This window comes from Myotis yumanensis, unplaced genomic scaffold (assembly GCF_028538775.1).
Source record: "Myotis yumanensis isolate MYYU_CA2020_CCGP unplaced genomic scaffold, mMyoYum1.0.hap1 SCAF_15, whole genome shotgun sequence".
Taxonomy (NCBI): domain Eukaryota; kingdom Metazoa; phylum Chordata; class Mammalia; order Chiroptera; family Vespertilionidae; genus Myotis; species Myotis yumanensis.
In genome coordinates, this window is record NW_027223766.1 from 48,112,461 (window position 1) to 48,131,378 (window position 18,918).

Here is an 18,918-nt window from a genome sequence, read left to right on the forward strand (position 1 = left end):
CTTCTCATTCACCAAGTAGACCTCAGCCAAGGGTCCTTACTGTGGACGAAAGGGGCTACATGCGAACCGGACAGCTCAGGGAAGGCCTGCATGGCGATCTTGCAAACTCAGAGACCTAGAGTAGCCACAAAGGATGGTCTGAAATGAAACTTTAACTAAAAGCAGTTATGGTGGGCAGTTACGTCCTAGGCCGCTATCTTCACTGACAAGGTCAACCTTTACCTTAAACGGAGCCTGTCTGTCTTTTTGCATCTATAATAACATACCCTTGAAATGTCTGAGTAACTTGTAACTTCCCTCTTTCTGGACCCCTTGGGGCACAACCTAATGTGCTGGGCCCCAGGACAGATACCACAAATTCTTTCATTATCATGTTAATTGTTCCTGCACCCACCTAAGTATGTGTCTATCATTTTACTTTTTATCCAATCCCAGGGGTTTCCCCACTTTGCTTTCTCCCGCCTCTCCAGTCTATCACCAATGGATTTCCTGTAACCCACCTTCGTCCCTTTCCCTTGATTGCAATGTATAAATACAGATGGAGCCCGCCATTCTCCGGAGCATGATCTCAACTCATTGAGGTTCTGCTTCCCAGCATATGTCGACAGTTGGCTCAAATAAACTCACAAAATCCTTACAGGTTTGAATGGTCTTTACGTTAGCATTGCTATTTAGGTAGCTCCTTGTAGCACCGGTGAGGGAAACCGAGACCCAGAGTGGATGTGGCATTCCAGAGACTCTGGAAGGTTCTGGTAGGTGAGACTTAGGGATGCGTACAACCCCCTCCACCACCACAATAATAATGATAATAATAATAATAATAATAATAATAATAATAATAGAAGGATTGTCTGCAGCAGCCACGGAGGGGGCTCCTTTCCTTTTTCATCTGGGCCGGTGACGCCAGTGGCTTCTCCTCTCTCCTGCGTGGCGGCCCATGTCCTGTAGTGTTTGCATTTCTCCTTGGCCAGGGATGCATTTTGAGATTTAAATGATAAAGCAAACAAGCCCTGGTTTCATTGAAGCTTGAGAAAAACCTCTCCAGGGTGGTTCTGGGAGCCAAGAGAGCCCAAGGTTCCCTTTCCTTGTGGCGGGCGAGGGACCTTGAGGACAGCGCCTGCTTGCAGGGTGAACGCGGCGTTCATCGTGCCGGAGCCCCGGGAATGAGCGGGAGGAGGATGCCTGTGCGCCTCGGCCCCCCTTTTATGTGTGCGCTCGTGGCCAATGTGTCTTCGCCCAAAATGGAAAGCTGACAAGATGGGCTGTCTTTTTTCCTGTTAAAAATAATTACGTACCAGATGCCGTTCCAAGTTTCTGCGCCTCAACCAGTTAAAGATTTTTGGATCTTTTGCCCAGAATGCCTGCTTGGAGGTAAGCTCGTTAGCACCGGAGCCAAGTATAATAACGATGATTCAGGTCAGGGACTACAAAGGACTCTGTGATGAGCAAAAAATAATTATTGATATAATGAAGCCTTTCAAATGTGTGTGTCTATATATATATATATATATATATATATATATATATAAATAGGCACACACACACACACACACAAACACCCACATACATGAGATGGGGTGGTCCCAGCAAAAAATAAAATTGTTACAACTGCAGAATTAAGCCTCCTTCCGCCTTTAAGTTTGTTCTTTGAAGAGGTTGGTAGCCAATTCCTCTCCCCCTGGTAACCAGAGCTTCCCAGAAACCCTTTGTGAAGAAGCAAGGTTTCCAGGTGTTGCTTCTCAGGCCTCCTATTTTTAAAATACTTTGCATCCATTCTATAAAAAGAGGGGGAGCGCTCAGCCCAGCGTAAAGAGCCCGTCTTCTGGGTCCGGCTAGGCTTGACTCAGCTCTGCTGCCTGCTAGCCGTGTGAACTTGAGCAGCGGTCATCTGCTTCCCACCTGGAGAGCGAGAACGAGAACTCTGCCTTTGTGGGTCGGTGCACGGGCCCGAGAGTGTATTTATAAGATGCTGAATTCGTTTCTCAGGGCCACCATGACAAACTGGCACAAACTGGGTGGCTTATGGCCGTGGATATTTATTCGCTGCTCTTCCGGGAGGCTAGACGTTCGAAAGCAGGGCCATGTTCTCTCCAAAGGCTCTGGGGAAGAACCGCCCTCGACTCTTCCAGCTTTGGGTGGTTGCTGGGTATCCTTGGCACTGCTTGGTTGTAGTCGCATCATTCCAGTTTCTGCCCCCATCTTCGCACCATCTTCTTGTGTGTATCTGTGTCCTCTCCTCTTACAAGGACACCGATCACTGGATTTAGGGCTCACCCTTCTCCAGTATGACCTCATCCTAACAAATTAGTCTGCAAAGATCCTATTTCCAAATGAGGTCACATTCTAGGTTTCTCGGGACACGTGGATTTTGGGGGGACGTTATTCACCCTAGTAGAGATGCCTAGTATATTATTACAGGTGACATCCCAGCAGATGACAGCACTTGGTATCGTTATGATTGTCACTGAGCAGAGATGTGGAGATATTTCTCACATGAGATGGGAACATGCCTGCTCATTTGAGGGACAGAAGTGGGGCCAGAAGGCAGAAGCTGACTGAGGTGGGGGCGGGGGTTGGACAGCAGGCAGGACAGGATCAAGCAGCTGGGCATGAGGAGGGGTGGCGGTGGAGCTGGGGTGACCGTATTGCTTTACTACAGGTGGGAGTGATGGCAGCCTGGGCAGGGTGGTGGCCAAGCAAATGGAGAGGAGAAGGTGCTTTCTAGACCCATGATTCCTGGTTTGGCCTCTCGGCCTCCTTGGACCCTGGTCTCTGCTCTGCTGTGTGACCTCGGATGATGAGCGTCACTTAGGTGGAGGGGAGTGAGAAGGTGGCAGAACGCTCTAGTCCAGTGATGGCGAGCCTATGACACGCGTGTCAGAGGTGACACGCAAACTCATTTTTTTGGTTGATTTTTCTTTGTTAAATGGCATTTAAATATATAAAATAAATGTCAAAAATATAAATCTTTGTTTTACTATGGTTGCAAATATCAAAAAATTTCTGTATGTGACACGGCACCAGAGTTAAGTTAGGGTTTTTCAAAATGCTGGCACGCCGAGCTCAAACGGTTCGCCATCACTGCTCTAGTCCGTGAGGCCAGCCTGCCGCCAAGGCCTGTGGCGTGAGTTGCTCTCTGTGGCCTCTGCACACAGGTCCAGACTCTGTTGTTTGCTACTGGAAGCAATTCCCGGGCCCTACGGAGCCCGAGGACATCCGTGGGCCGGTGCCACGAGGATGCGTCAGACTCACAGGTCAGTGCAGGTCAGGTCAGTAATGGCAGGCATTCCACCACCCTTTCCGCTGCAGGCCAGTCCTGCCCCAGGACTCAGCAGGATGGCCCACATTCTTTCCCCAGATGGGTCTGAGCGCCCCTCCTCCCTCCTGCCCTCTGCTCCAGCCCCGCGGAGGCGGACAGGCTGGCCCCACCCAGGCTAAGTGGACATCCACCCCATGGGCAAACTCTTTTCTAGAAACGACCCTGTAGATCTCAGTATCTTGGCCGCAGGGGTTTGGGTGTGTCTGACCCTGGCGGGATCTGAAGACAGTCCCCAGCGGACACATTTTTTTTGGTTTAATATTATCAGTCATCTGCTCGATGGCTTCTGGGACTTGCCTGGCTCTTGGCAGTACCTGGAAGGCTTGTGAAAAGCCAGATGGCTGCCCCCACACCCAGAGCTTCAGGGCGAGCATGCGCGTTTTATCTCTAACAAGCTCACAGGTGACACCAAAGTTAAGGACCCAGGTCTTGTTTTGAGTTCCGGAGTAGGCCATCCTGCTGGTCCACTCTCTCTCCAGAGTCCCCTCCTCACTGCCTCCAGGGCCACCACCCCAGTCTAGGCCACCATTGTGCTTCATTGCCCATATGCAGCGTCTGCGTCACTGGTCCCTCTGCTTCTGCGGCAGCCCCCTTACAACCCATTCTGTATATGGTAACCGGCAGAGTCCTGGCACATCACCGGCCTAACCCCCTCCCAGGCTTTTCCCATTGCAGCTCCCCACGCTTATGAAACCCTGTTGCCTCTGGTCCTCATTAGAAGCCAGCACAGGGCACAGAGTCATCGAAGCGCCCACTTCCACTCACCTGATCCCCCGTGTTTGTTTGCCAACATCGGAAGCCAGCTGGTTAGTGGAGGCGCAGAGGGCCTGAGAGAGCGGTAGCATACGTTCAGACACCAGGAGGAATGTACAGTCAGAGAGCGGAGCGTGTGCGCCCAGTTCCTTCATCCACAGCAATATTTAGGCTGCGGGTCAGGACACGGACCCGCCGAGGCAGGGTGGGCTGATAGGCCAGAATCGGAAGACGCTCCTTTGCTTGGGGGCTTGCGTGCGGTTGTGTTGGCCTCTGTACATTCCCAGCATCTAGAAGAGGACCTGGCATGCAGTGGGCACTCAGTAAGTGCTTGTTGGTTCTGCGATGGCCATAGCGAATGAGCCCATCTGTTAACACCTGTTCACAGATTTATTCAATAAGTATAGATCAGTCATATGGCCTTGCCCTCGGCACTGGGAACGTGAGAGCAAATGAAACAAAGTTTATGCTCTGCTGGAGGAGGAGGGAGTTAGACTATGTTAGGCAGTAGTTGGTACTCTGGAGAAAAATAAAACAGAGAGAGAGGTCTTGTAGGGGGCAGGGGTCCAGAGGAATGAATCAGGGGGTGGCTGGGGGAACGGAACACAAGAAACTCCCAGGTCAGTCATGAGGTGGTTGGATGAATCAGGGTCCCAATGGCTCAGCTGAGGAGGGTATAGTGAAAGGGCCATGGAGAGAGGTGTGGGTGGGTTAAGGAGCCAACATGGGCCATCATGCAGGCCCGGCCCTGGGAGGGGGTGGAAGAGCAGCGCCTGGCAGGGCTGTAGCGTGGAGGGAACCAGCCCCTGCTGCCTGGAGAGAGTCCCCTAATTTCTACCTGAACTCTTCCTCCTTTTGCACTCTGACCTCCTGCTGGTGCCAGGACATCAGGGGCCACTGATGGAGCCCATTGGCCTGTATACTGGGCCCCCGAGTGAGGTGGAGAAGGGCGGAGCCCGGATTGGGGTTGGGGGAGGAGGTAACAGGAGAACAACCAGAGAGTGAGAAGTGAATGTGGCTGGACAGGAGTGAACAGGCCAGGGAGGGGGCCACACCGCATGGGGCCTTCGGGCTTTGTTTGGAAGGGAGTGGGAAGCTAGTGGGAGGGTTGGAGCAGATGTATTTAAATACCGACCCTACCAGCAGGCTAATGGCTTTCCGTGGCTGTGTTCAGAGGCCCTGGAGGATGAGGGCTGGGACCCCTGAGCCAGCCCAGGGGAGGGAAAGGTCCTTCTCCCCCAACCCCCCCCTGGATGAGGCAGTTGCCTGGTCTACGTGCCCTGTGCCCGCCAGCCCTGAATGACAGGAAAGAGAGAGGAGCGGTACGTCTCCAAAGAGGATATGCTGGGCCTCTTGCTAATCAGATCCCATTGTAAAGTCAGGCTGTGAGTTACAGCACCGACATACTTTCCAGTGGAAAACTTGCACACACTGTCCCTGGTGAGCACCGAGCCCTGTTTGGATCTCAGAAAGACCTTAAAATAGTGCGGGATGCCGAGAGAACGGCTCCAAAGGGGCAGAGGTCGTGCACTTGCTCTGTGGGCCACGCCTTGGGAGGGTAGCCCTGGCCATGGGGACTCCCCCTCCACTACCCCCCCCCCCCCCCCGCCCCGGGCTGTGCCTGGCAGAGCAGGCCAACACAGAAGACAGGGCAGCCAGCTGGTCCCCCACCCCGTCAGGCCAAGCTGTGGCCTCGTCCCTCTGGGTGAGCTGGTTCTCACAGGGTGCCCCAGGGCCAGGGGAGGGCACGCTCATGGGTCCTGGATCCGGATCCGTTTGGAGTGGGAGAGCAAGTGAGGAGGGAGGGCTGGGGCTCTGCAGCTGCTGGTTCTGCCACTGTGACCAGGTCGTCTGAAAACCTTCTGGGGGTAGGAATCCTCTTCCTCACCTTGGTACCCCCGAAGCTTGCTCTGGGAACGGATGGTTTGGGGCAAAGTGCTTCACATCGTTCCTCGTCTCCACTCCTGTGAAATGGGAACGGTATCCATCCCAGGGCTGTTGGGAGGGAGGCACGGTGCCTGGCACCGAACACGTGCTCAGTAAATTCCCTTTCAATTCAGAGTTAGGTCTTATCCATCTCATTGGCCAAGAGGAGGTGGAGGCAGATGCACTGGCCCCATTTGACAGGAGGTCAGAATTGAAGGCAAAAGGCCAAGCACCTTACCTGCGGTGGCTATCCCGGTGGGATCCAGATCTTTTCACTTTATTTTTTTTATTCCTCACCAGAGGGTATTTTTTTTCCATTGATTTTTTTTAAAGAGAGAAAAGGAGGAAGGGAATGGGAGAGAGAGAGAAACATCAATGTGTGAGAGACACATCGATTGATTGGTTGCCTCCCGCACATACCCTGACCAGGGCCAGGGAAAGACCTTGCAACCCAGATATGTGCCCTTGACCCCCCCAAGGTCATCTGTCCCTGATGGATGCCTGTCTGCATTTTTCAAAGGATCTATTTGCATGTGTTAGCTCAGCAGTTCTCAACCTGTGGGTCGCGACCCCTTTGGCGGTCGAACGACCCTTTCACAGGGGTCGCCTAAGACCATCCTGCATATCAGATATTTACATTACGATTCATAACAGTAGCAACATTACAGTTATGAAGTAGCAACGAAAATAATTTTATGGTTGGGTCACAACATGAGGAACTGCATTTAAAGGGCCAGAAGGTTGAGAACCACTGCGTTAGCTGAATGTGGTGACCCTGCAGATAGGAAGGCTGCCCAGGGAATGCAGTCCTGATTGCAGCCTCCTGCGGGGCGGCGCGGGGTCTGGAATAGTAAGTGTGAAGTAGCGGGAGGGAGCCGAGGACTGCTATCTGAGACGGCTCTTTGGTGCTCATGCTGCACATGCTGCTTGTTTCCCTTTCTCCTTTGCCCACCAGGCCTTCCCAACTCAGCTCACCTCCTCCCAAGCTTCCACAGGCCACATGACCCTCCTGCACCTTGTAATTCCCTTTGGTTCTTAACGATGCAACTCAGCCGTCACCTCCCCCAGGAAGTCCTCCCTGACTTCCAGATGCAGGCAGTCAGAGCCATTCTCATCCTTTTGCAGCAGAATATCTGTCTCATCCACTAGACTGATTTCTTGTTGATGAACCTGTGTTTTATATGCAGCCCCGTGCCTGGCACAGTGCCTGGAACCTAGAAGGTGCTCTGTTGGTGCGGGGTGTTGCCTGCAGTACTGGGAAAAGCTTTCTTGAAGGATCTGGGATTGGAATTGACTAGAGTGTGGGGGAGGATATGTGTTGTGAGCGGGGATGGCACCGGGGCCCAAAGTAAAAGGTTCATTGTAGATGCTGAGCTAGATCCATTGCTTGGAGCTGATGGTCAGAGTGAGGGCCAGTGGGGACTGAGCTTGGAGGGGTGTGTCAGGCTGGTGACTTGAGACATGGAGTCAGTAGCCTGAGCGAAGGGTATGGCCTGGAGTCTTAAAGGAAAAGAGGCACCTCAGGGCTTTTGAGCAGGCAAGCCTCCAGATAAGGTTATCTCTTTGGTGGGCTGGCTGGGTTAGAAGTGAGAGGGTGAAGGCAGAGAGGAGGAGGAGGAGGTTTAGAAGCATTTGAGAGCCTAGGCCAGGTATAAAGGTGGTAGGAAGAGGAAGGGAGGGACAGAGGTATTGTTTGAGTCTAGAAATTCAGGAACGCTCACCCTGGACCCTGTGCATGCCTATAGCAGACTCAACATGGCCATCTGCCACCTACTGATGTGGCATGTGACCTGACCCGGAGGTCTCTGGAAGCTGGCAGGAGCGTGGATCATACGGCAGATATGCAGACGCACTGCCCGGGTTACCTCTGGTCTTGGGAAGGATTCTTGGTACACCTGAGCTGTTTGCAGAACACTGCGTTCTGTTTCCCCATCCGTAGCCTCCAGGCCTGGCACGGATGCCTGAGCGGGAGAGAGCTCCGAGTGGACATCTCTCTGGCACCAGCGCTTTTCAATCCAGAGCAACACTGCGGAAGGGACGCACTCCGGTTTGCGGGAGCTGCTTCACCCTCCCAGCCAACCCGAGCCTCGGCCAAGCCCGGCTCTCCCTGGGGGCCCAGGCAGGGCCACTCTGGCCCTGTCAGCATGGGGGCGGGTGGGCCTTTCTCAGAGACGCCCAGGGGAACCACCCAGCTGGGGCCTTTGTCCAGCACGCGCCCCCACCCCACTCTGGAAAGAGCGCTTTTTGAAGACTCTTCAGGGGGTTCGCCCAGCCAGCGTGGCTCAGTGGTTGAGCATTGACCTATGAACCTGGAGTTCACGGTTCGATTCCTGGTCAGGGCACAGGCCTGGGTTTTGGGCTCGATCCCCAGTGTGGGGTGTGCAGGAGGCAGCCGATGAATGATTCTCTCTCATTGATGTTTGTATCTCTCTCTCCTTCTCCCTTCCTCTCTGAAATCAATAAAAATGTATTTTAAAAAAGGCTCTTTAGGCGATTGAAGCTTTAAGAGCCAGTGAACTGAAAGCAGACGAAGTAACTGGTCTCAGTGTCTGTAAATGTCCAGAAGAAAATGCGATCGGAAGGTTGCCCTGCACTCACACTAGAGGACCCCGCTCTGCCCTTGGTGTTCGAGGCCTTGGTGGGCGCCCATGCTGTGCTGCCCAAGTTCTTACTTGCCCTTTAAAGAGACCCCACTGTTTCCCGTTCCGTTCCCTTGGGTCTCCTGGGAACCTTGACCTCAGTGGGCTCCTTCCCAGTGAGGACCTCTCCGCCCATGTCTCTGAGTTACAGACAATACTCAGAGGCTTTTTTGAGTCCTGCCTTCGAGACTCGAAACCTTCAGCAAGACTAGCCACAGCCTTCCCTTCCCTTCCCTTCCCCTCCCCTCCCTTCCCCTCTCCTCCTTTCCTCCCTTCCCCTCCCCTCTCCTCCCTCCCCTCCCCTCTCCTCCCTCCCCCCTCCTCCCTTCCCCTCCCCTCCCCTCCCCTCCCCTCCCCTCTCCTCCTTCTTCCCTCCTCCCCTCCCCTCCCCTCCCCTCCCCTCCCCTCCCCTCCCCTCTCCTCCTTCCCTCCTCCCCTCCCATCCCTTCCCCTCTCCTCCTTTCCCTCCCTTCCCCTCCCCTCTCCTCCCTTCCCCCTCCTCTCCTCCCCTCCCCTCCCCTCCCCTCTCCTCCCCTTAGCAGTTCAAGGTCTTCATTTAAAATTAAAACTATTTTTAAATTTTCAATTTCCGTTGACATTCAGTATTGTATTTGCTTCAGGTGGACAGCACAGTGGTTAGACATTCGTATAACTTAGGACGTGACCCCCCCGCCCCCCCAAATAAGTCTAGTGCCCACCGGGTGCCACACATGGTTATTGCAATATTGTTGACTGTGGTCCCCGCGCTACATGTTACATTCCCGTGACTGTTTTGTGACTTCCAATTTGTACTTCTTTCTTCTTTTAATCCTCACCCGAGGATATTTTTTTCCACTGATTTTTAGAGAGAATGGAAGGGAGCCAGGGGTTGAGCCTGTGACCGAGGTGCATGTCCCTGACCGGAATCGAACCCACGGCCCTTCAGTCCAAGGGCTGACGCTCTAAGCCCTGACCCACACGGGCTAGGGCCCCATTTGTACTTCTTAATCCCTTCACCTTTTTACTACTTTCCGAGAGTTCAGGTTCCTACCTGTGCATTCTCACTGCATGCTTCCCCGGCTGCTGGCTCCCTTTCCCTGACTCCAGCCCATGTGTGTCCAGGCAGCACGCACAGAGCCTGGCCCACAGCTAAGGGGGCTGCTAATATGCGTGCGTCAAGCATCCCTTGCACAGAAAAGGAACCCCGAACAGCACGTAAACAGAAGATGAGCTGCCCAGTCAGAAAGGGGAACTGCAAACCGGCAATGCCACTCTCCCCTAGTGAGGTCGTACAGCGTGCACGTCGGTGATGTGCTCTGTTGTTGAGAGAGCTGCGGACAAACATGTCTGGAAGGGAATGCAAGTTGGTACAGAATTTTGGGAAGACACTTGGCCTTCTCTCTCTAAACTACAGGTAGATGTGCTCTTTGGCCCAGCGGTCTCACGCCCAGGTATTTCCCTGCCTGCAGGAATCTGTGTGAAGGGCAGTCACAGTCACATTTTTTTTTACAGCAGTAAAGGATTTAGAGCCACTCACGTGGCTGCGAGCCGAAGACTGGGGTCAATCCGTGAGGGCCCCTCCTCGCCCCGTGGACTAAGTGTGGAAAAGAAGAAGGAATTGCTGTGCGCACGTGAACAGGTCTCAGGATGTATTGAGAAAAATGCAAAGTGTAGACTAGTGAGCACAGCGTGTCATCTTTTGTGTACAAAGCGTGTGCGTGTGGATGGGAAGCATTTCTATTTGCCCACGTTCTGTAAGGAAACACCAGTAACCTGTGTGTTGGGGAGAGACAAGGTAGAGGGGGGGAAGGGGCAGGCGGGTGACTTTGATGTATGTGTCTTTGGGTGTCATTTGAATTTTGAATCAGAGTGAATGTATTATCTGTCACACATTTAATTAAAAAAATCATGACCTTCTCAACATGGTGGGTTTTGCTCAGTGGTTAGAGTGTCAGCCCTCGGACTGAAGGGTCACGGGTTCGATTCCTGGTCAAGGGCACATAGTACCTCCTGCAGGTTCCATCCCCCGAGCCTCCATTGGGGCCGAGTGCAGGAGGGAGGCAACCCATCTGTGTGTCTCGCGTCACTGTTTTTCTCTCACTCCCCCTCCTTCCCTCCTTCCACTCTCTCTAAAAATCAGTGGGAAAAATATCCTCCAGTGAGGATGAAAAAAAATCAGGACCTTCTCATGACTAGACTGGGGTCATGGGTTTTTGGCAGGAAAACCACAGATCACATCGTATCAACAGGATGTACTATTAACACGGTTGTACACATCCCACCTGTGAGCCGTTTACAAAATGCCAGAACGCACTCCACAAAACTGTCAAAGTCACCAGAAACCAGGTCTGCGAGCTGCCAGAGCTAAGAGGAGCCGAAGGAGACGCGGCAACTCAAAGGCCACTAGGAGAAGACAAAGGCACTGAATCAAGTGCGGACTTCAGCTCATCGTGATGTGTCGGTAATGGTGTATTATTGGTTAGAAATGCACCAAATTAATCGAAGATGACAACAGTAGGGGAACTGGGGTGTAGATTACCTGGGAATTCTCTGTAATATAGTCACAATTTTTCTGTAAAATCTGTAAGTATTCTAAAAAACCCAAGTTTATTTAAGTAGAAGTAGAAACAAATCCATGGCCTCACTTGATTCTCTCAGTAGCCTGTGAGCTACTTCTGTTTTGCGAACGAGAGGATTGTGGTACGGAGAGGTTGCCCATGGGCCCACCGGGACATGGTGGTGGGCCCCTGGGGGTGGCACAGCCTGGCGGGGGAGGTGGCATGAGGTGGGTGTGGAAAGGACCTCTGCGATGTTGGGACGTGAGGAGGAGAGCGAGGTCCTAGTCCAGTGTGTGGGTGTGGGTCATTCTGCAGGGAGTGGGGCTGGAGACACAGCTGGGGGTCAGGTCCCAGGGGCCCCTGTGGGAGACGCTGAATGACCAGGAAGGAGATTGCCACTGGTTGGCCATCATGTCCTGGACCAGCCCTGATTGACAGGAGGTGTGTGATCACTTAGGACCATGGTCGGCAAACCGCGGCTCGCGAGCCACATGCGGCTCTTTGGCCCCTTGAGTTTGGCTCTTCCACAAAATACCACGTGCGGGCGTGCACGTACAGTGCGATTGAAACTTCGTGGCCCATGCGCAGAAGTCGGTATTTTGTGGAAGAGCCACACTCAAGGGGCCAAAGAGCCGCATGTGGCTCGAGAGCCGCGGTTTGCCGAGCCGCAGTTTGCCAACCACTGAGTCTTAGGAGGTTGCCAAGGACCAGGGGAAAGGGAATTGGAGAGCAGGCGGCAGATAACTGCTGCGGCCTGGAGACCCTGAGTGGTTTTAGCCCGGCAGGGCTGGGCCACGGCGGCGGCCACGCTGGGTCCTGTCTGTTCCTTAGACCTCAGAAGACCTTTATCCTCTCTGTAGTGCGTGGGGTCAGGGCAGACTGGGGACGGACTGGGAGTAAGCCATAGGTGGAAAGGCCCCAGGGGCCCTCCGAGGCCTGCATCCTTGGGGTGGATTTAGGATAAGGCAGAACTTGCATTCTGGCCCAGTTTTCAGAACCAGGTGTTCCCGGAGGTGGAAAGACTGGTCTTCAATCAGATAAAGATAGAATCGGACAAAACTTCCAGGGCCCTGCCTTCCCTAGGAGGCATCTGTTATCAGGCTCCAGGCTGCGCAGGCCAGGCAGGTGAAAGGGGATGCGAGGAGAGACAGGGACAGTGAAAAGCAAGCAGGGAGGAAGACTGTGTGTGCGCCTGTGTGGGTGCACATGTGTGTGCATGTGGGCGTGTGGGCCAGGGGCTCGCAGGGCTGCGCGGGCTGTCAGGGTCCGCACACTTCCTTAAAGGGGAAGCAGGCCAAGGGTGGCGCCCTCGGAGAGAACCTGGTGGCCTGACATCCAGTTCACAGAGCTACCTGGGGAGCAGCACTTCGGCTCTGAAAAGGAGACATTTCCTACCAGCTGGCATGGCTCCGTGGTTGAGCGTTGACCTATGAACCAGGAGGTCGAGGTTCTATTCCCGTTTGGGGCACGTACCCAGGTTGTGGGCTCCATCCCCCGTGATTCTCATCACTGATGTTTCTGTCTCTCCCTTTCCCTTCCTCTCTGAAATCAATAAACATATGTTAAAAAAAAGAGACATTTCCTGAAAGACTTGTATTATAGTCTCTGTGGTTTCCCTGATACAACATTGGAAGCTTCACTTGAACTCAGACCATACGTCCCTGGGGGTGGGGGGAAGCGGTCATCTTTGTGTTTTAGGTGATGATGTCCTTGCCCCTGGTTCAGGGACTCCAAGGGAGATCACCAGCTGACGTGTGTATAGGTTGGGAAGCACTGGTGTGTCCCGCATGCACAGCAATGAGGCGCACCCGGGCAGAGCCAGCTGTGCAGATAAGAAGAATAATCCGTTCAGCCAGCTGGTGTGGCTCAGTGGTTGGGTGTCGACCTAGGAACCAGGAGGTCACAGTTCGATTCCCAGTCTGGGCATATGCCCCAGGTTGCGGGCTCGATCCCCAGTGTGGGGCGTGCAGGAGGCAGCTGGTCAATGGTTCTCTCTCATCACTGATGTTTCTCTCTCTCCCTGTTTCTATCTTTCTCTCCCTTCCTCTCTGAAATCAATACAAACGTATTTTTTAAAAAGGATAATCAGTTCGCCTGACGTCTGTGGAGCTCATGGCAGTTTTCAAAGCACGTGATTCGTGTCTGCACATGGGATTGAGCAATGGGAGGTGGACATGTGAATTTTGTCCTTTGGCCTCTGGTGTGTAGACTCACCGGTGGGTCATAGTCCCTTTCTCTTAAATTAAGGAAATGCTGTGACCGAAAGAATGTAGAAGGAATTGAGGGAATTCCAAACACGAGGGGAGAAATCTCTCCTGAAGGTTTGAAATGTAAAACGCCTGTTGGGGTGAGGGGTGAATAAGGGTGTGGTGAATAATTCCCTGACTTATTTGTCCAGGTCGCCTCCCCTGTAAGTGTCTGTCCAGTTGACGCATTTGGGGGTGGACACCCTTCCGTGGTGGTTTCCCCCTTTCTGTGGGACGCACTGTGCTTGTGTGGGAGGAGGGAGGGCCACAGAGCTGGATGGTCCTGAGTTGCTCATCAGACTCAGTCCCCAGCCCTGTGACCTGGTTACTGAACCCCGTACGACCCCTCCATGGTCCTCGTTGCCCACAGAGATAGTAGGGCGCACCTTGTGGGCTTCTGGTTGGAGTCAGGTGAGATCATGTATGACAGCGCCAGCCCAGGACCCGACACGTGATGGACATTCAGTGCATGGGGGTCTAAGCCATAGCAGATGGGTTCTCTGGACGTGACCTCTCTCATCTCCCGTGAAAGGAGGCAGGCCTGGGGGGGACGGTCTCAGTGGTAAGTGGCAGGAGTCGTTTCTTCTCGGCCCTTCGAGGGGGTGAATTTGGACCAATAAGGAGACAGACCGGAGACGCCATTCATTCTGAGTCGGGTGACCAGGCGTGCTGGGCCGAGGTTCCTCCGTGCAGGCGTGCGGTCGGGACAAGGGGTCTTTGTGCTCTGGCCCCCGAGCTTCTGTGGACTGGCTTCAGCGCAGGAACCCATCAAGTGACTCCGGCCCAGACCTGGGCTGTGATGAAGTCCACTTTTGCCCTCCGGCAGGGGAGGTTCGCCAAGTCACTTGGGTGAGGGCTCATCTGGGTCCCCAAGTGCTACAACTGTAGCCCAGCCAGCGCTTCGCAAGGACCACCCAGAGCCAGGTCCCCACTGGTGGATCATTTGGGATTTGGGGTCGCCCATGCCCATGCCCATGCCCTTGCCCAGGCTCAGAGGCGCTGGGGAAGCAGGCTTGGCTTCTGGTGTTGGCATTCTTGGGGCTGGTCACGGCGGTGATTGCTGAATTGTGTTTGCTGGGTATCAGTGCCATAAGGAGCCTCAGTGCCTGCAGTGGGAGAGAGCAGGTCTGCAGCTTCTAGGTAGAGCCGGGAGGCATCATGGGACTGCATTGCACTAACTCTGCGGCCTGTGGCCCGGGCTTTGAGCCCAGCAGCCCGAGGGAGGGAAATGGGCCTGAGTAAGCGTGGGCCCTTGGATGCGTCATCCGAACTCTGCTCAGGACATCCCCCCCTCCCCCCCGCTGCTTGGAAGCTTGGGGACAGATAGTCAGTGATGTTTAGTGGTCAGTGAATGGACCCTGGTGCTGGCCCGTCTGGTTTTGAATCCAGCTGTGTGATCTTCAGCGTGACAGCGACCTCTCTGGGCCTCAGCTTTCTCCTCTGTGACCTAGGGAATCAGAACAGGATCTACCTGAAGGAGTTAATCTGTGAAGTGCTGGTGCAGTGCCCAACCCCAGGGAGGTTGCTGGGAGCCTGAAAGGGGCTAAGGGATCTGAGGGGGCTCCTGGCAGAGGCTTGTAGGGGTGTCGAGTGGTCCTGAATGCTGGGCAGGTGGCTGTGATCGAGAGAGTATGAGAGAGAGAGAGGGAGAGATGCTAGATGGATGGAGAGGCAACACAGAGGACCAGAAGGGAGGAAACGGGTGGGGAAGGTGGGGGGGGGGGAGGGGGAGATGCAAATGAAGTATCTGAATACTGAATGCCCACTGAGTAGTTTAAGCCCCAGCTTCCTCCTGGTCCCCAGGGGCGTGCCTCTGCCCTGCCTTGCCCTTCTCTGTCCTGAGAGGTCATTTTGGTCCTTTCTCTTTCTGGCCTCTGGCTCCCCAGCCCCAGAAACCAGCGTGCTGGCATTCTGGCCATTTCCTCTGGTCCCAGCCCCCTCCCGGCATGACCTCACCCCAGGCCGGGAAGAGCGCTCCTGCTCCCGCCTGTTTACCCTGGCACAGTGACAGCCCGATCACGTGGCCGCATGGCCGGGATGCCAGCTGCATGAGTTGCCAGCAGTGGGCACAGGTGGGTGGGCGGGGGGCATTCCTGGGGGCTGACTCTGTCCAGGCCCTCCTGGCACGGGACCCCCTTTTTCTGGAGGCAACTCTGGGGCGCTGGCCTGCCCTGCTCTGCTGGGGCGCTGAGTCATTGCCCCGAAGTGCGGCTTCTGAGTCACCAGGCAGCCCTGTCCTCAATAGGGAGTTCTTTGTGGGACCTGGATTGGCATTTGACCCTCTCTGCCACTGGCCGCCCCTCCCCCTCCCCCCCCCCGACCTCTTATACCCCGACTTTTTTACACTCCCGTCCCAACTGCCTGGCAGGATCAGCGGTGTCCCTTGAGATCCAGAATCGGAGAGTTTAACTGGAGTCGGAGCTGACTTATAGGAAAGCAGCATGGGCAGATTGAGCAGGCCGGGCGGGGCCGCCAGGCCGGTCCCGGGAAAAGGCTGGGCCTCGTGTCCCCACAGCCCACAGGTCTCCCGTGTCTTTGCTATTTTGTGAACATCTTGACATGACCTTGAAAACCCACCAGTGTTGCTGTGCGGGAGCATCTGTGTATTGGCATTGGGCGCTGCCCTGGTACCCATTTCCCGGGGGAAGAAACTGAGGGTTCTCAGAGGCACAGCTAGAAAGTGGCACGTCTGGAATTTGACCCCAGAACTCAGTTCACTGTATTAGACTCTCTGCTTCAGGGTCATTTGTTTCTTAGATATTCTCTCTCTCTCTCTCTCTCTCTCTCTCTCTCTCTCTCTGGCTTTTCTTTGTTTCTTCTCTCCTATGCCGCTTGGCTGCTGGAGTCTTTCTTCCCTGAGGAAGGCAGCTGTCAGCCCAGCAGGAAGCAGACGATTGAGAGGCGTCCCGCTGTCCCTGTGGCTGGAGCCTGCCCGCTGAGCCCTGAGGGCGCTGGGCCGGCGACCTCGGCGCCTGGATGGAGGGATGGAGAAAGCAGCAGGAGGGCTGGGCAGTGAGGACCCCTAAGGGCGTGTGTCTGGGAGGCGGCTGGGGAAGGGGCTTGGGGTGAGGAAATTGGGCAGTTGACCCCTTGGAAGGTCTCTCTGCATTTCCCAGGATCCCGCCCTCCCCCAGGCTCCCCCTAGGGGCCCACAGCTGCCTTTTATATTCCTGCTTATCCTGTTGTTTTCCTTTTAGAAAAGAGATGGGAAGTGTTTCTTATGTTCACCTTTCTGTCCAAAGTGGAGAAGGAAACAAGGGCTGTGTGTTTCCAGGAGGATGGGAGGGTAGAATTTCCTTATTCCTGCCCTGGACTGTAGATGCAGAGCAAGGAGTGGGGAGGGCTGTGACGGAGAGCGTGGGGAGGGCTTAGCTGGCGTGCGGAGTGACTCAGGAGCGCGGGTGGGTGTCTGGCGAAGACTCTCACAGGAACTTTCGGTGTGCCAGGCCGGGCTGTGCTGAAGTAATTCCTTGTAGTAACGTATTTGCTCTCCAGCACAAACCTAGCAGGGAGGTGTACTGTCATTATGCCCATTTACCAGATGAAGAAATGAAGGCTTAGAGACACAGCCACCTGTTCAAGGCCATGCAGCTAGTCAGGGGCATAATGGAGAGTATGGAGCCCCAGACTTGTGCTCCCAGTTGTCCCTGGGGGAAATGTTACAGCCCTTGAGTGGCCCACCCAGCTCCTGCGGAGTGCTGGAGACTGCCACATCCCGCATGTCCTTGGAACCTGCCGTCCTTGTGTCATCCCATTCGGCAGATGCACTGACTGAGGCTGAGGAGTGCTTTCGTCCACTATGACCGCATGTCCTGTGCCCGCAGCGTACTAGGAACCGGGGTGCTGAGATGCGCGCGGCCTGTTGTGCACGCTTGATGATAACCTTGTCTAGAAGAGGAGGTCGTCATGTTCCCTGGGGACTCTCAGCGAGTTAGGGACACACCAGGGTGGAGGTCCGCTTTTTCTGACTTGAAGTTTGTTGCTTTCTTCCCTTTGTGAGTTCCTTTCTCCTCCACCCCTATATTGCTGGGCACAGAGTAGGCAGTCCATCAATACTTACGGAGCGAATGAATGAAGACTAATCGTGTGTGTTTTCTACAATTGAAAACTTCGGTGCTTTGGGAACGTCTTCAACACCGATTAGTTTGCATGCTGGACTCTGATGAAGGTAAACTCCGGGGTGAGGAAAGAGGACACGTAGGTTTGAATCGAAGAAGCGAAGCCGATGGAGTTTACTGTTCGGAATCTTCTGAGGGCTGTCAGCCGAGACAGGTCTGAGGGCTCTGGATCTGGTTATCATCCTGAGTGTGTCAAACCCCAGAGGGCTCAAGCTGGGCACCTGCAAGATGCCGTGAGGTCTCTCTCTGGCCTGAGGTCACCTGCAGCAGGTGCAGGAGCGATGGGGAGGGGCTGAAATGGGCACTTTCTGAAGAGAAGTACTGGATGTTGGCAAAAAGCCAGGCGTTGAAGTGGGGTTTCTGGTTTTGGCTGAGAGTTTCAGGGCAGCCTGAGGGGAGTGGTGGTGAGGTCCCGGTTTCTAGAACTGTGGCTGGCCCACAGATGGTGGCCAGTATTTTTTAAAAAAATATATTTTTATTGATTGCAGAGAAGAAGGGAGAGGGGGAGAGAGATAGAAGCATCAATGATGGGAGAGACTCAGTGATCCGTTGCTTCCTGCACGCCCCCCTCCCCCAATGGGGATCGAGCCAGCAACCCGGGCATGTGTCCTTGACCAGAATCGAACCCGGGACTCTTCAGTTCGCAGGCCAATGCTCTATCCACTGAGCCAAACCATCTAGGGCCAGTATTGTTTTGAATGAAATCTAACATAGCGTGGTGCTGTGACCTTGAGCTCCTTCCTGTTTCTTTCTTTTGCTCTAGTTATGACACCTCAAGATTTGGTTTTGGTGGCACTTTCATTTACTTATTTTTTTAATGGCTCTTTTAAGAGAAGGCAAAACGGGGTATTTTTCCCTCCCGGTGTTATCATGCTTGTTTATAGTGACTGGGCCGTCTCATTTTGGGCTATTTCTTTTTAAAAATATATATATTTTATTGATTTTTTTACAGAGAGGAAGGGAGAGGGATAGAGAGTTAGAAACATTGATGAGAGAGAAACATTGTTCAGCTGCCTCTTGCACACCCCCAACTGGGGATGTGCCCGCAACCAAGGTACATGCCCTTGACCGGAATTGAACCTGGGACCCTTGAGTCCGCAGGCCGACGCACTATCCACTGAGCCAAACCAGTTAGGACTCATTTTGGACCATTTCAGCTGGTGGTGTGGCTGTCCAGCTCCCTAACTGCATCCTTGGAGCATGAAGGATGTCTGAGTGTGGGTTCTTGTCTTATTAGGAATTGGAAGGAAGAATAAGAAGCAACATTTCCTGGATGACCAGCTCACGCCAGCCAGATGGCACAGGCTCTTTGCTGAAGAACCAGAATGTAGGTTAGCAGCCTGCTCCGGGCCACACAGTGGCAAAGTCGGAATTGAAACT

The 18,918-nt window shown here is 54.0% G+C and overlaps 1 long non-coding RNA gene across 2 annotated transcripts in view; it reads left to right on the forward strand.

Moving 5' to 3' along the window:
- Positions 1-18,918, forward strand: part of LOC138993216 (uncharacterized) — a 313,834-nt gene that overhangs the window by 21,460 nt on the left and 273,456 nt on the right. The window contains exon 2 of one of the 2 annotated variants that reach the window (XR_011468251.1): positions 18,776-18,865. The exons of the other annotated variant lie outside the window; for it this stretch is intronic. This is a non-coding gene — a long non-coding RNA (uncharacterized lncRNA). The remainder of the gene's footprint in view (positions 1-18,775; positions 18,866-18,918) is intronic. 2 annotated transcript variants of the gene reach the window in all.